General features: G+C 39.1%; 1 protein-coding gene across 3 annotated transcripts in view; it reads right to left on the bottom strand.

Moving 5' to 3' along the window:
• Nucleotides 1-13,504, bottom strand: part of ankrd6b (ankyrin repeat domain 6b) — a 62,103-nt gene extending 48,599 nt beyond the window's left edge. Inside the window, exon 1 of one of the 3 annotated variants that reach the window (XM_089118353.1) lies at nt 13,247-13,504. The gene's annotated coding sequence lies outside the window, so the exon portion shown is untranslated. The remainder of the gene's footprint in view (nt 1-13,246) is intronic. The other 2 variants (XM_089118351.1, XM_089118352.1) reach the window with 2 other exon arrangements.
• Between the last annotated feature and the right edge of the window lie 3,429 nt (nt 13,505-16,933).

Here is a 16,933-nt window from a genome sequence, read left to right as displayed (position 1 = left end):
CTCAAATATGTCTGGGTTTTAAGCTAGTTTAACCCTCAGGTGCTCTTCGGTCATTTCTGACTGTTTTGAAATGTTAAAAATTACGGCTTCATCGCAATGTTACGAAACTTTGTGACTTTTATGGCATTATGTATGTGAACACACAAAAAAATTGAGGTCATGATCTGAATCTTAAAAAAATAGTCACACTTGTGGTCTATTAAACAATAGATAGACAATTAAACAAAAGATACACATTATACAGGCCTACACAGTGCTTTAATTTCAGGAAGGTCAACTAACATTATTCAGGTATGGTCTAAAAAGAATTATAATAAAGTAAAGTTTATCATAGATTTATGCTTATTAAAGCTGAAGTAATTCATTCAAGAGCTGTGAGTGATTTTTCTCTCTGCCTTTTGTTGTTTGATTCTCAGTAATGTCGCAATCGTCACATGTTTATTAGACTGCTCCCCCTTTAAGAACGAGTGCAGATCTAATAGTCTACTGATGCTCCATATTTTCTCCCAACTATTTCCATAACTACGTTCATTTTAGACATAAACGGTTTAAGTGTTAATCTCCAAGCTGGTGGTTTTTACATTTTTGTGCAGGCTACATTTTGATCGTTTAGACTCGCATATGAAGCCCAGAGTATAATTTGCTTGTCTCGTTGCGGTCTGTTTCGGTGCGCGCGCCTGAAAAGCTTGTGGTCGTTGTGGTTTCTCCTTTGGTCGCACACATGGAGGAGTAAGTAAAAAAAGTTCTGTTGAAAACTGCGCTATGCAAAGTTGTTGAGTTACTGCGTTGCTCTGATTGGTTGTAGGTTTACCGACTATCCAATTGCAACATGACATCATGACTTTTGCGTAAACATACACGCCACTTTCGAGTCAAGTGGCGTGTTATCTCTACGCATTTTGAGCTATCCGCGTGTATGCGTATGTCTACGCCATTAACGTCCGAGTGATTCCGCAGTGACGGGTAGGTTTAGGGACGGGGTTGAGGTATGTCATATATTTATATTTACAGTAATAACGTTAAGTCAACGGCGTTCATAAACACGCTAAAAAGTGATTATGCGTCTTGATAGCACGCCAAAAATGGAAATACGAATTGGCGTGTCAGACACACGCTACTTCATGAGATCAGTCTGCCAATTGAGTGCAGAGGGTTTTTTTCCCCTGGTTTGGTTAAGACACGCCTCATAATCAAAGCCCTACGGAGCAGATTCAGACTCATATTCTCTCTAGAATATGAGTATGACGAAGTCAGGAAGTCAACAAATAATGGTCAGGCTTCTACAAATTTTACTTAGGAGCAAAAATGTGCCTTTTTAGACTTGAAAGAAATAAAGATTTAACATTTATCGCGATACTTCTTGATATCGACTGATTTTACAGATTAAATTAGTATCGACAATTAATCGACCGTTGATTAATCATTGGTATCCCAAGACACAGTATGCAGCGTTAACACTAATTCCTTAGCTGTAACTGTTTCCACATGATACAAACCTGATTAAATAAGTGCTTTGAAATGTACAAAGCTACAGTCTAAACCCCCAGTGCTTCAAGTCAAAAATTTCAAAGTCAGTAGAGAGATTTATGACGTATATTGATGACCACTGAAAGAGCCACAGATGCACTATGGTAATAATTCAAAGGAGAGCTGACATGAGCAAGTGTAGACAGATCCTCAGCACCACAGCCACACTTGCTCCTACACACATCTGTGTGTTTGACGGGTTCCCGGGACAAGGACTTGTCATGTTATATAGGAGGACTTCTCATGTTATATACAGTCCCAGACAATAGCAAACCCCAAACAATGGCCTGTTCACATTCACAACCTAAAACATTACTCATAGACATACCTGATACATGGCTCATAGATACAGCTGTTTCATGCTTTCCTCAAAGGAAAAGAGAAAAACATTCTCAACTTTTTAGGAGAATATTAGACAAAAGTTGTATTTGTAAAGCTTAATGCTCAAACAACAGAAAAGCACACTGGGACATTGTGAAATGAGCCGTTTGTTTCACTGCCAAAATATAAATTCATCTTGTTATTGGCCAAGAAAACACCATAAAATTATGTGTACCTTTCTAAACTTTTATCAAAACATACACACACACATTGGGTTTCCATGTTTTATGGGGACTTTCCGTAGACATAATGATTTTTATGCTGTACAAACTGTATATTCTCTCCCCCTACACTAACCCGACCCCTAAAACTACCCATCACACACACACTAACCCAACCCCTAAAACTACCCATCACACACACACTAACCCAACCCCTAAAACTACCCATCACACACACACTAACCCAACCCCTAAAACTACCCATCACACACACACTAACCTACCCCTAAAACTACCCATCACACACACTAACCCAACCCCTAAAACTACCCATCACACACACAATAACCCAACCCCTAAAACTACCAATCACACACGCTAACCCAACCCCTAAAACTACCCATCACACACACTAACACAACCCCTAAAACTACCAATCACACACGCTAACCCAACCCCTAAAACTACCCATCACACACTAACCCAACCCCTAAAACTACCCATCACACACACTAACCCAACCCCTAAAACTACCCATCACACACACACTAACACAACCCCTAAAACTACCCATCACACACACTAACCTAACCCCTAAAACTACCCATCACACACACTAACCCAACCCCTAAAACTACCCATCACACACACAATAACCCAACCCCTAAAACTACCAATCACACATGCTAACCAACCCCTAAAACTACCCATCACACACACTAACACAACCCCTAAAACTACCAATCACACACGCTAACCCTACCCCTAAAACTACCCATCACACACTAACCCAACCCCTAAAACTACCCATCACACACACTAACCCAACCCCTAAAACTACCCATCACACACACACTAACACAACCCCTAAAACTACCCATCACACACACAATAACCTAACCCCTAAAACTACCCATCACACACACACTAACCTAACCCCTAAAACTACCCATCTCACACAATAACCCAACCCCTAAAACTACCAATCACACACACAATAACCTAACCCCTAAAACTACCCATCACACACACACTAACCCAACCCCTAAAACTACCCATCACACACTAACCCAACCCCTAAAACTACCAATCACACACACAATAACCTAACCCCTAAAACTACCCATCACACACACACTAACCCAACCCCTAAAACTACCAATCACACACGCTAACCCAACCCCTAAAACTACCCATCACACGTACTAACCTAGCCCTAAAACTAACCATCACACACACTAACCCAACCCCTAAAACTACCCATCACACACACAATAACCCAACCCCTAAAACTACCAATCACACACGCTAACCCAACCCCTAAAACTACCCATCACACACACTAACACAACCCCTAAAACTACCAATCACACACGCTAACCCAACCCCTAAAACTACCCATCACACACTAACCCAACCCCTAAAACTACCCATCACACACACTAACCCAACCCCTAAAACTACCCATCACACACACTAACCCAACCCCTAAAACTACCCATCACACACACACTAACCCAACCCCTAAACCTACCCATCACACACACAATAACCCAACCCCTAAAACTACCCATCACACACACTAACCTAACCCCTAAAACTACCCATCACACACACTAACACAACCCCTAAAACTACCCATCACACACACACTAACCCAACCCCTAAACCTACCCATCACACACACAATAACCCAACCCCTAAAACTACCCATCACACACACAATAACCCAACCCCTAAAACTACCCATCACACACACTAACCTAACCCCTAAAACTACCCATCATACACACACTAACACAACCCCTAAAACTACCCATCACACACACTAACCCAACCCCTAAAACTACCCATCACACACACTAACACAACCCCTAAAACTACCCATCACACACACTAACACAACCCCTAAAACTACCCATCACACACACTAACACAACCCCTAAAACTACCCATCACACACACTAACCCAACCCCTAAAACTACCAATCACACACGCTAACCCAACCCCTAAAACTACCCATCACACACACTAACACAACCCCTAAAACTACCCATCACACACACAATAACCCAACCCCTAAAACTACCCATCACACACACTAACCCAGGGGTGCCCAAACTTTTTCCTACGAAGGGCCAAAAATCAAACTTGATTGTGGGCCGTGGGCCAAAATAAATTTTGCATCATAAATCAAACGGTATTACATTAAAGTTGCTATGGGTTTATTTATTTTATAATATTTAAAATAAATATAAAACAACTTCAATCTGATTAACTAATGCAGTTTTATTTGTAAAGTTTTGCATTTTAAAGAAATCCCCTCTCCCCGGACGGTATGGCGGGCCAAATCAAAGGATACCACGGGCCAACTTTGGCCCGCGGGCCCTAGTTTGGGCATCTCTGCACTAACCTAACCCCTAAAACTACCCATCACACACACACTAACCCAACCCCTAAAACTACCCATCACACACACACTAACCTACCCCTAAAACTACCCATCACACACACTAACCTAACCCCTAAAACTACCCATCACACACACACTAACCCAACCCCTAAAACTACCCATCACACACACACTAACCTACCCCTAAAACTACCCATCACACACACTAACCTAACCCCTAAAACTACCCATCACACACACTAACACAACCCCTAAAACTACCCATCACACACACAATAACCCAACCCCTAAAACTACCCATCACACACACTAACCTAACCCCTAAAACTACCCATCACACACACACTAACACAACCCCTAAAACTACCAATCACACACACTAACCTAACCCCTAAAACTACCCATCACACAAGGTGTGTTCGACATCGCCTGCGGCTGGATGCAACCGATCGGCGAGAACAGCCGCGTGCAGGCGGGGAGGAGCTGCAAACGGAGACGTGAAGTCGGACACTTTCTGGTTCCCGTAGTGACCGCTCACGTGGTGTTTGCATGCTTTACAACAGCTTATGTGAAATAAATGCAACATTTGCCAAATAAACAGATATTTCAGACACATTTTCATTCAAAAGGTTACTGCTTCATACAGCATCTGTTTGAACTAGAATAAAGTTCAAAATAAGCCAATTCAATGACGTGGAGTCAACGTTTTTTAATCAGTTTTATTTTCATAATATGATAAGCATGACACAATATAACATCGCAACTACATGAAAAGACTGTTTACTGTTATAAAAAAACTGATTTGTGAGCTTTAGTGGAACTAAATGTATGAGAATAAACACGAAACGCACGTGATCGTTGTCATGCGTTGAATCCGGCGAATCGTGGAACAGCTGTGACATCATCAGAGCTCGTGCAGCCGCTCTTGAGAAGCTGCGCTGGCTGAGTCCTCCGGCTACTCTCGTATCGCTCTCGCGGTACTTTGATGGCATATGTCACGGTCACGTGGAGTCAGCGCTGCGTCAAGTCGGACAAAATTTCTAACCGGCGTGCACTGCTTCAAGTCAGCTACCGATCGGTCTGCGCAGAGCTGCATGAAGTCGAACAAGCCTACACACACTAACCCAACCCCTAAAACTACCCATCACACACACAATAACCCAACCCCTAAAACTACCCATCACACACACACTAACCCAACCCCTAAAACTACCCATCACACACACAATAACCCAACCCCTAAAACTACCCATCACACACACACTAACCCAACCCCTAAAACTACCCATCACACACACAATAACCCAACCCCTAAAACTACCCATCACACACACACTAACCCAACCCCTAAAACTACCCATCACACACACACTAACCCAACCCCTAAACCTACCCATCATACACACACTAACCCAACCCCTAAACCTACCCATCATACACACACTAACCCAACCCCTAAACCTACCCATCATACACACACTAACCCAACCCCTAAAACTACCCATCACACACACAATAACCCAACCCCTAAAACTACCCATCACACACACTAACCCAACCCCTAAAACTACCCATCACACACACTAACCCAACCCCTAAACCTACCCATCATACACACACTAACACAACCCCTAAAACTACCCATCACACACGCTAACCCAACCCCTAAAACTACCCATCATACACACAATAACCCAACCCCTAAAACTACCCATCACACACACTAACCCAACCCCTAAAACTACCCATCACACACACTAACCCAACCCCTAAACCTACCCATCATACACACACTAACCCAACCCCTAAACCTACCCATCATACACACACTAACCCAACCCCTAAAACTACCCATCACACATACTTTGACCGGTCTGTTCTCGGGCAAACATGACACATGACCAGCCAGACAAAAAAATGCATAAAAAGTTATAAATCTCTCACTACTACACTATATTATCACTAAATATTGAATTCAATCTTTTTGCTTTTATTTTTGAAACTGACTGACACACGAACAGCAACCAGTGGAAGAAGAAAACAGAGAGGGAGGTCACTCTGACAATGGCCTTTATCTTCTTGTGAGCCAATCACACCTTCAGCTTTCAGAGGGAAAGTTTTACGATCCTTTGTCTTGAGCATGGTGCATATGTAACTGGATTTCAATGAATGAATGGAGAAGAGTCCTTTTTTACAGCCATGAAGGAGTGTTCCCTCTGGCCTGAGGACTCCTTCCCCCTCCTGGAATGTGTCTGAGGTCCACCAGTATCTGGACTAGCCGGCTGGGGGATAAAGCTGATACTGATCAGTGGGAGAGCATCTCAGAGCTCGCTTGACCTCTGCTTGTTACATTCTTCAGGTGAATGTTGGCTTATTTATTAAATATGATGAATAATTGTGTCTGGTCCAGGTGCTAGATGTGTGACTGTGCCATTTTGTTCAAACATGTACATTTAATCAGTTCCAATATTTGGTGATAATATGGCATAACAAGAAATTCTCAAGCAATTTTTAAAAGGCCAGTCATTTTTAACCGGGAACACAAAAGGTATTTTTAACACAGCAGCACAAGGGTTAAGACTTGTGTAAATGTAAGTGTTTTAATTTTTTTTGTTTGACCAACTAGAAGTTAGATAAAAGGAAATCCGTCTTAATTTTTCAATTTAAATTAGACTTTAAAAAGTCAGGACCAGTTTTCAAGAAAAAAATGAGATGACCAACTTTTAAGACTAGTCTAAGCAACCCATGCAACTAGCCACTGAATTTGGTAATTTGACATCTTTGGAAGAATGAGGCTCTAGTCTGAGTGTTGATGTTGATTAAATGTTCATACTAGCACATCTGAAGAGCATCCAGGTTCAATTGGATGATATAAACGTTGTTCATGCGATCTCCAGCGATGTCTTTGTGTTCTTTCCAAACACAAAGAACACTTTTAGTAACAAAACTATTTACTATGTAACACACAATGACAACAGACTCAAGAGCACATAAACTAGTCAGTATACTGGATGCATATTGCATGTCTGCATGGGCAACGGTGTTCCCGCATCGTGAGAGATCAGAAAATGTGATTGAAGTTTGAATGGAAAACTCTGTTTATACACTCATCTAAAGGATTATTAGGAACACCTGTTCAATTTCTCATCAATGCAATTATCTAATCAACCAATCACATGGCAGTTGCTTCAATGCATTTAGGGGTGTGGTCCTGGTCAAGACAATCTCCTGAACTCCAAACTGAATGTCGGAATGGGAAAGAAAGGCGATTTAAGCAATTTTGAGCGTGGCATGGTTGTTGGTGTCTGAGTATTTCACAATCTGCTCAGTTACTGGGATTTCCACACACAACCATTTCTAGGGTTTACAAAGAATGCTGTGAAAAGGGAAAAACATCCAGTATGCAGCAGTCCTGTGGGCAAAAATGCCTTGTTGATGCGAGAGGTCAGAGGTGAATGGGCCGACTGATTCAAGCTGATAGAAGAGCAACTTTGACTGAAATAACCACTCGTTACAACCGAGGTATGCAGCAAAGCATTTGTGAAGAAGACACAACACACACAACCTTGAGGCAGATGGGCTACAACAGCAAAGGACCCCACCGGGTACCACTCATCTCCACTACAAATATGACAAAGAGGCGACAATTTGCAAGAGCTCACCAAATTTGGACAGTTGAAGACTGGAAAAATGTTGCCTGGTCTGATGATTCAGATGGTAGAGTCAGAATTTGGTGTAAAAAGAATGAGAACATGGATCCATCATGCCCCACTGTGCAGGCTGGTGGTGGTGTAATCAGACTTATCTCATGAAATAGCATATGTATGACACACCAAGATTATTTCCATTTTTGGCGTGCTATCAACACAAATCGCTTTCCAGCGTGTTTATGAACGCCGTTGTATAGATAACACACAACTTGACTTGAAAGTGGGGTGTATATTTACGCAAAAGTCATGATGTCATGTTGGTGTAATGGTGTGGGGGATGTTTTCTTGGCACACTTTAGTGCCAATTGGGCATCGTTTAAATGCCACGGCCTACCTGAGCATTGTTTCTGACCATGTCCATCCCTTTATGGCCACCATGTCCCCATCCTCTGATGGCTACTTCCAGCAGGATAATGCACCATGTCATAAATCTTGAATCATTTCAAATTGGTTTCTTGAACATGTCAATGAGTTGACTGTACTAAAATGGCCCCCACAGTCACCAGATCTCAACCCAGTAGAGCATCTTTGGGATGTGGTGGAACGGGAGCTTCGTGCCCTGGATGTGCATCCCACAAATCTCCATCAACTGCAAGATGCTATCCTATCAATATGGGCCAACATTTCTAAAGAATTCTGTCAGCACCTTGTTGAATCAATGCCATGTAGAACTAAGGCAGTTCTGGAGGCGAAAGGGGGTCAAACACAGTATTAATATAGTGTTCCTAATAATCCTTTATATGAGTGTATACCAAACAATTCTATAATTGCAGTGAAGCTTATTCACTTAATTTTCCTAAAGCAATTATTTTTCTGGCTTTTTTAAAGTAAACTCAGTTAGCCACACTTTACAGTGTACTGATTTGTAAATTTGTAATCATGAAATATGAATAAAACTCATCTCTAGAGGTCATACAGAAAATAACAGTAAGGGAGAGCGGTGCACAACCACTTCTTGACTTCCTCAGTCTGTGTAAATCCACTAAGTTTTCAGTATATATTTATTCCGTCTAGTACAATTATGTGGTTTTGTTTAATACAGTGTATACTTTATTTACCCCGAAAGATTGGAAGTGAAATGTGACAACATGCCCCATAGGTGGGGGTAACATTGTAACATGACCATATATTATCTAATCCAAAAAATAAACAAGACAAACTAAAACATTTTCTCAATAAAATACAATTATTATCTTTTTCATATAAAATAATGTTATTTTTTAACAATTTGAGTTTGACAACAAGCACGCCGAAAAACACATCAATTCGGCAGGGTTCAAAACATAATAATAGGCCTAGTTAATAACTTCTGAACATTGATTCTTTAAAGAGTAACTAAACACTAAACCAACTTTTTTTAGTTAATGATCTGAAAGAATGGATCTTTATTAATACCAGTCATTGATTCGATTTCGAGTAACTTTTTTGACATTTGTGTATAAAGTGCCTTGTTTCTACAATATATGGTGTAAAAAACGTCTTAGTGCTGCCCTCTTCAGGTTGAACGGTGGCTACTGCAGTTGAATTTTCCTATTGGATGTTCCGCACTTCGTGACGTACGCAGGTTTCAGCTCACCACGCGAGCAGTATAAAAACCATCTTGTGTCGTCAAAACCACTGTAGGGAGTCAGGAGTTGGAATTGCAAGTATTGAAAACGATCAGGATAGAGTGTTTTAGCATTTATTTCGTCCCCTCAAATCTCCGCTGGGGTCTGCCCACTTTTTCAGCATTTTCAAATATTGCCAGTGGGTGGAGTCAGGCTCTGACCAGGGGTTTAGTTACCCTTTAAGTCTTTAATTCACCTCTTTCTCATAACGATTAAAGAATTTCTCTTTAACATTAAAGAACTATATAAACTGCTAAACAGTGTTGTGCAAGTTACTTCCAAACTGTAATACATTAGGTTTACTTGTTACTGTTATTTAAAAGTAATTCATTACCTTACAATATTACTGTCCCAGAATTGTAATGCGTTACATTACTCATGTATTACTTTTGAGTTACTTTCACCAAAATAACTAAGTAGAACTTAACTTTTGGGCTGTAACGATATGCAATATGAAACCGAAATTGCGATTCACCACACGACTCAGATCCACGAACCTACAGAATCGGGACACACCTCTTCCAACTCCCAGCGTTATTCTCCTTACCGTCCATATCCAATGCTGCCTTATCTTTAAATTAGGCTATTAGTATTATTTGAAGTTAACATTATAAAATACGTAGACCTACACCACAAAACTAGTTGAGGATAAATTAATTAAAATTGGGGAAGTCCAGCATTATGGACAAGACATTTGCAGTCAAAACTTGAAATAAAAATTCTCAGAAAATACATGTATTGAAACGTATATAGGCTACTTCCTTAAAGGACTCCAGACATTAGACAAATATCAGTCTATGTTTTATTTTTAATATTAGGGAAAAGACGCACATTCATGCGTGACAAAAAAATAGGAGGCAAAATATATTTTTTTGTAATTCTGTTAATTACACTGCGCAAATCGGATGAGGAAGGGGTTGGCTCTCCAGTCTCCATAGAACTTAAAATATTCATTTTATTTTAGTTTTCGTGTTCGCATTTATGAGGAAAAAACAATGTTACAGACGCGACCGCTCTGAACTGGCACTAAAAGACTGCTTTAAAACTTTCACATAGTCTGTTGCCTTTAAGAAGTAAAAGCAGACAATACACTATAATACAACTGTAATACAAGCCTCACTGAACATGTAACGAGTAAAATATTACTGAAAATTGATTAGTAATGCCTTACACTACTGCGCTACAGCAAAAAGTAATATGTTACTGTAATGTATTACTTTTGTAATGCGTTACTCCCAACACTGCTGCTAAATAACAGATTGGAGATTCAAATAATACCAGATTTAAAATAAACACAAAAAACAGAGACGAAAAGTTAACTTAAAAAATCGACTTTTTCTGAAATCAGATTCCTCTTCATAACACCGACAGAGACATCAGACACACATCTGAGCACCAGTAAATGTGTTATGCTCCTGTGAGAGAGAAACACGAGTATGATGTAGAGAAGGGTGAAGAGCGTAAAAGGGCACTCATCAAATTTAATCTTCATGACATCATTCTCTGCGAGCCACAGCTAAAAGCCCTGTAAACCATTTAACTCTAGTCTAGAGAACGCCATATTATCATATTTAAAATACGGTTTAAACCCTCATTTGTCTTGTGGGGACTGCTATTCTGACACCTTTATTTCCCGTTTGAAACCTTATCCCTGTGATGGTTAGTCATAACGCTTTCTCCTTGTGGCGACGTACAGCAAGAGTTTCGTTTTTCAGCTCTATTCAGAGGACTGGGGGGGAACCCATGTTCTTGCCAGGAAATGTCTGGAGTTTGTGTCGCTCAGAGGCATAGAGTAGATCTATTAAATTATACATTTATACGTTATAAGTTTTATCCCCCCCCCCCCCCCCCCCCAAAAAAAAAAAAGGGTGAATCTTACGAAACCTGTCAAGAACATGTTCATCTCATATTTCAAAAGTCAGTTAAACTCAGTTCCATATAATCTAAAGTTATGCAAAATATGATTTTGCTTTTTTAATTCTATCCATCCATGCCTTTTTGGGGTGAAAATCAACTAGTATATATTAATAAATATATTATATTTGTAGTTGGTGTTATGTTCATCCATTAAGGCATTTAGACGGCCTAAACAACATGATATGCTGAAATATGTAAATATTATGGAGTAACATTCATTTCTATGGTGAAACCCTGATTTGCATTTAATTCACTCTTTAAATGAAAATCACATAATATAATTCGTTTCAAAACCTTTTGAATCTTAAGCAAAATGATTTGAAGATCTCTGTCTCTCCTACAAACTTATTGAACTTATTTTAAAGCAAAAAATGATGATGATGAGGGTAATTTATAGAGTTTTACAAAGTTGATGGGTATCAAATGGGTTATAAGATATGTACTTTAGAAGACCAATACCAGAACCAATCTAGACAGAGTCTGAATGATATCACCACACCCTTTATCTGAGCCACAAACCCCTCCATCACACAAAGGATCAAACAATCTCAGGGAAAAATGATAACGATAAAGATGTAGGCTCTCTATGAATGCAAGGGTATTCCAAACCATTTCAGACACTAAATTCATAACTCATAACTGAAAAAGGGTGTGGGTGAGCAGTTTACTTTAAAAGAGCTCCATATTCGACATGTACAATAAAGTGTTTATGACATATGTATGTTATATGGACACATTTGCTGAAAACTCTTACATGATAACCACAGTTCGGCAAACGTGTGTGTGTGAAGAACATTTTAAAAATCTAAAGAAACTTTTTCCACTATAAACCTTCCTTTTCAAGACTGTAATCATCATTCCTAATGTAAAATCATAATAAATTAAATGTATAAATAAACTTGGTGGCAGACACCAAGCAGTAAAAATATATTAATATAGTACATTTATGATATTATTTTGGTACAGCAAGTAGTGTGTTTTTAGCAGTGGTTTTATGGTGTGTTGGTTACCATGGTGAATGGGGAAGGGAATGTTATGGTTGTATCATGAAGGTACAACCATATTTTGTGTGTAGTTTGTGCTCGAAAAGAAAAGGCTTTGTCATAAACAGGTTATTAACAGTTAATGCCAAAGTTTGTCCTGTATGAGCTGCATTTCATCATTAACGTCATTTAAAAACAATAGATCATTAATAGTTAATACTTAACCATACCCAAAAGTGAGCAAAATCTGACACACACACAAAATCATTTGTTTAAATTTTTTTTTTTAAATAACGTTTTCTGTCAGGAGTGTGTGTGTGTGTGTGTGTGTCCAGCACATTCTTGTGAAGGATTGTCCCAGCAACCACAGCACGTCAGCCTGATTGTTATTCAATAGAGATATCCTCCTAACTAACAGCTCTCGTGAACTCCTAAAACGGTTTAAAACAGCAGTGAACAAAGCTGAGCACAGACACAAAAACGAAGCAACCAAAGTAAAACAAAAACAAAGCAAACAAAGTAAAACTAATATTCATTCAAACCTACCTCACACAGAGAACACGCTCACTTGAACTCTTCCTTGTACAATGTTATACCGATTTCCCACGAAACACGTAAAATCCCGCAAATCGGCGCGTGTGGGAAAAGTGGAGCTCTTGATAAACATGATCCAAACTGCGCAATGAAGTGAGGAGGAGGAGGAGGAGGAGGTGGGGAGGGTAGTACTAGTATGCATGTGCCATCCAGTGGTGAAGAGACAGACTTCACCTCAACCATGCAGGGCAACTTCTATGGCGGAAGATTATTATAATCAGACGCCACTGACGGTAAAGTTGACATGGTCCTGTCGTGTCTTTCCCTTTTATAAAGACAGAGGACGCTAAAGAAGAGTCAGGATCTATTTTTTACAGTCTATGGTCAGGATACTAGGGAACGAAAGAACTTGCAGCTGACATTGGCTGCGTTCGAAACCGCATACCAGACATGGGGACTTGTGACTTGGTGACTTGGACTCGAGTCGACTCGAGTCGCTATTTTTATGACTTGTGACTTGACTTGACAAAAAATAAAATACTTGAGACTTGACTCGGACTTGGGAGTTAAAGACTCGGGACTTGACTTGACTTGAGACACGATGACTTGAATGACTTGAGTGTTAATCACATCATGTTTTCAGTTTGAATATAAAATATATAAATTATGTAAAAAAAAATAAAGTTGATCCAGCTGGAGCGCAGGCTGAGAATAGCGCTGTCATGACTGGATCACGAGATCATCAGTCATGCCCTCTCATACCTTACGCACACCACGCCCACTTACATCAGATCACATCAACATGTCAGCCGGAGGGATACCGAGGGTCGTTGCTTTCGGCTTCAAGAATTTCTCAAAACCAGATGGCAAAAGAATAGCGCTTTGCAAGACATGCAACGTTAAGATCGCAGACAGCCAGACGACAACCTCCAATTTCGTCCGTCATTTGAAGAGCCATTCTGCCCAGTAAGTGCTTGTCAATTTGTTAATGTCATCTGGTTAGCTCGTTCGTAGTTAGCTAGCTAATGTAAGTTAAAGGAGAACTCCGGCGCAAAATTACACATTTCCTAGTCAACCATTATCTGAGATTTGTTTTCATGATTGCCGAATGTAAATAGTTTTATCTATAAAAACAGTTTAGCCTATAACGCTAGTATATAGGGCATAGAGTAATGACAAATAAAAATCGCTTGTTATTACCACAAGGCTCAAAATAGCCCCACACTAACATAATAAGTTTCCCTACATTCAAAACGAAGCATTGAGAACTTTGTCAGTGTCCATAGAGTTTAATAAGAAGATATTTTATACACACAGTCAACTTCGCGAATACAGGAAGAAGCTCAGAGAGTTCAGTTTTCCTGTAGGAACCCCTAGCAATACTGCCCTACAAAGGCAAAGCGCAGTAACTACACATTTGGTCAAAAATGAGTTAAGACTTGTAATGGGCTTTATGACATGTGTTCTGTCTTGTGAAAAAATATCTGGGTTAAATTATGTCCCATTTCGGAGATGCATTACCACGCACATAATCTACCCATAACATGTTTTACTGGCTGGTATAAAAACTTTAAAGACCTTTTTCTCTCTGTTTCTTTGTTTGTGTAGTTAGTTACTGCACTTTGCCTTTGTAGCAACCAATAACGTTCCGGAGGAAGGATTTCTACAACTTGCTTGAACAGTTCCATTTTATTCTGAACACAAATTTTAAACACACACCAGTCAACAATAAATCAGGTTTATATTAATATATTTTCTTAAATGCATTTTAAATAATAAAAATAAACTAAAAATTTATTTTTATCAAACTTGACTGGGTGTAATTACTGGGAGTAAGTGAGTAATGTCTAATGCTTTTTGAAAACTTAAGGCTTTTTTCATAAAACAAGTCAGGACATCATCTCATTTTTGTATACATTTTTATTTCTTTAAATTAGTAAGCTAGTAAATGAATGCGTCATTGTACCCAAATGCACTTCCGAATGCGCCTCTGTCCATTATAAACCAAACTGATGCCCATAGATGCACGTTTAGAAGAGTTTCAATTGCATGGGAGGGAGTAGCCAGCTAGCTCTCTGTTTTGTTTGAACATCAACATAAGTGATGTTACCCCGCCAATGCTGATACATTTAAAACATTTAAAACATTTCAAATTGCTGAAAATTTAAAACATTTCAAACACACTATTGGCAGAAGTGAAAAATAAATAATTTTATTAAGTTACAATTTTGTTTGATTCCATGATGTATTTTACTGAACATGAGTATTTACAATGCAAATCCAAATTATTGTAATTTACTGGCAAATACTTATCTTGTCTTTTCACTTTATTAAGATCAGATTCTGCATGTAAAATTACAATAATAAGGTGACTTGACTTGCACTTGACTTGACCTACTACAAGACTTGACTTGACTTGACTTGACATAGCCTGTGACTTGACTTGACTTGACTTGCCCCCCCCAAAAAATACTTGGGACTTACTTGAGACTTGACGGTTAAGACTTGAGACTTACTTGAGACTTGCACATGTGTGACTTGGTCCCATCTCTGCCGCATACTCAATGAGGTAGCCTACTTAATTTCACTCAAGTAGGCTACTTAACGAGCACTAAAAGAGTAGCCTACTTCCAGATCTCGTGAAGTATGAATGCGAGCCGTAGCTACATCATTCGCCATGTTGACGTTTTCATCTGACCTCGACTTTATCACAATCGCAACAAGATATCATCTAAATATCTTGATATTGGCAAAACAAGCTCATTTTGTACTCTTAAAGAAACAGCCGCCCATTTATTTTGTGATTGTAGTATAACCAAAAAAATATGGGTTGATTTAAGTTAATATATTTTTAAAGTTAAACCACTAATGTGACCCACAGTTTTATCATTGTTTTTTATTTAGAAATCACCAAATCGTCATCTCTTGAATATGTTGTTAAATTTCTTCAGCTGCTCGAAGATCTCGCCTTTGGAGATTGTTGATTTTATTCTTGAAAAATGTAAGCATCACTCCTTAAAAATTAAAATAACCCTAAAATGAATTGCTAGTCCAACACTTTTGCACAATATTCATTCATTCATTTTTTTTTTCATTCATTCATTTATTTATTTATAAAGCACAATTAAAACAATGTGATGTTGACCAATGTGTTGCACATAAAGATAATAACGACTAATATATCTGTGAAGAGCCTCTTACCAATTAAAGTCCCCATGAACCGGAAGTTGCAAACGATTTTTCTCCCGTGCTGTGACGTATTTCCAAGTGAAACGGAATATTGAACAGAGGGCAGGGTTTTACTCTAGCGCTCCTCCTCTCCATCTCTCGCTCATAGCAAACTAACGGTTTGAGGGGAGTGGTTAAGCGTTTCCCCACCCAAACTGTGAAACCTACGTCATCAACCGTTCCAGACCGGAAGTAACTTTTCAGATTTTGATTAAAGATTACCAAGGTAAAACATTTTTTTAATATATATTTACTTGCACGGATTAATTGTTCACCACAAGACTAGTAATATGCGCTAACAAAGTAAATAGGTTCAATTTTGATTTCACGGGGACTTTAACCTACTGATCCAAACGCTAATTCTAGCAAATGCAAGATATAACTTGCAATAGCCTAATCAGGATAAATTCTAAACAATTCCTTTTTTTTTACTTAACTTTATATTTTAGTAAAACAAGCTAAATGGAATTG

The sequence above is a fragment of the Pimephales promelas genome, chromosome 13, assembly GCF_988280905.1.
Source record: "Pimephales promelas chromosome 13, fPimPro1.hap1.1, whole genome shotgun sequence".
NCBI lineage: Eukaryota > Metazoa > Chordata > Actinopteri > Cypriniformes > Leuciscidae > Pimephales > Pimephales promelas.
The sequence above is the reverse complement of the archived record's forward strand: the minus strand, read 5'-3'. Positions and strand labels throughout refer to the sequence as shown.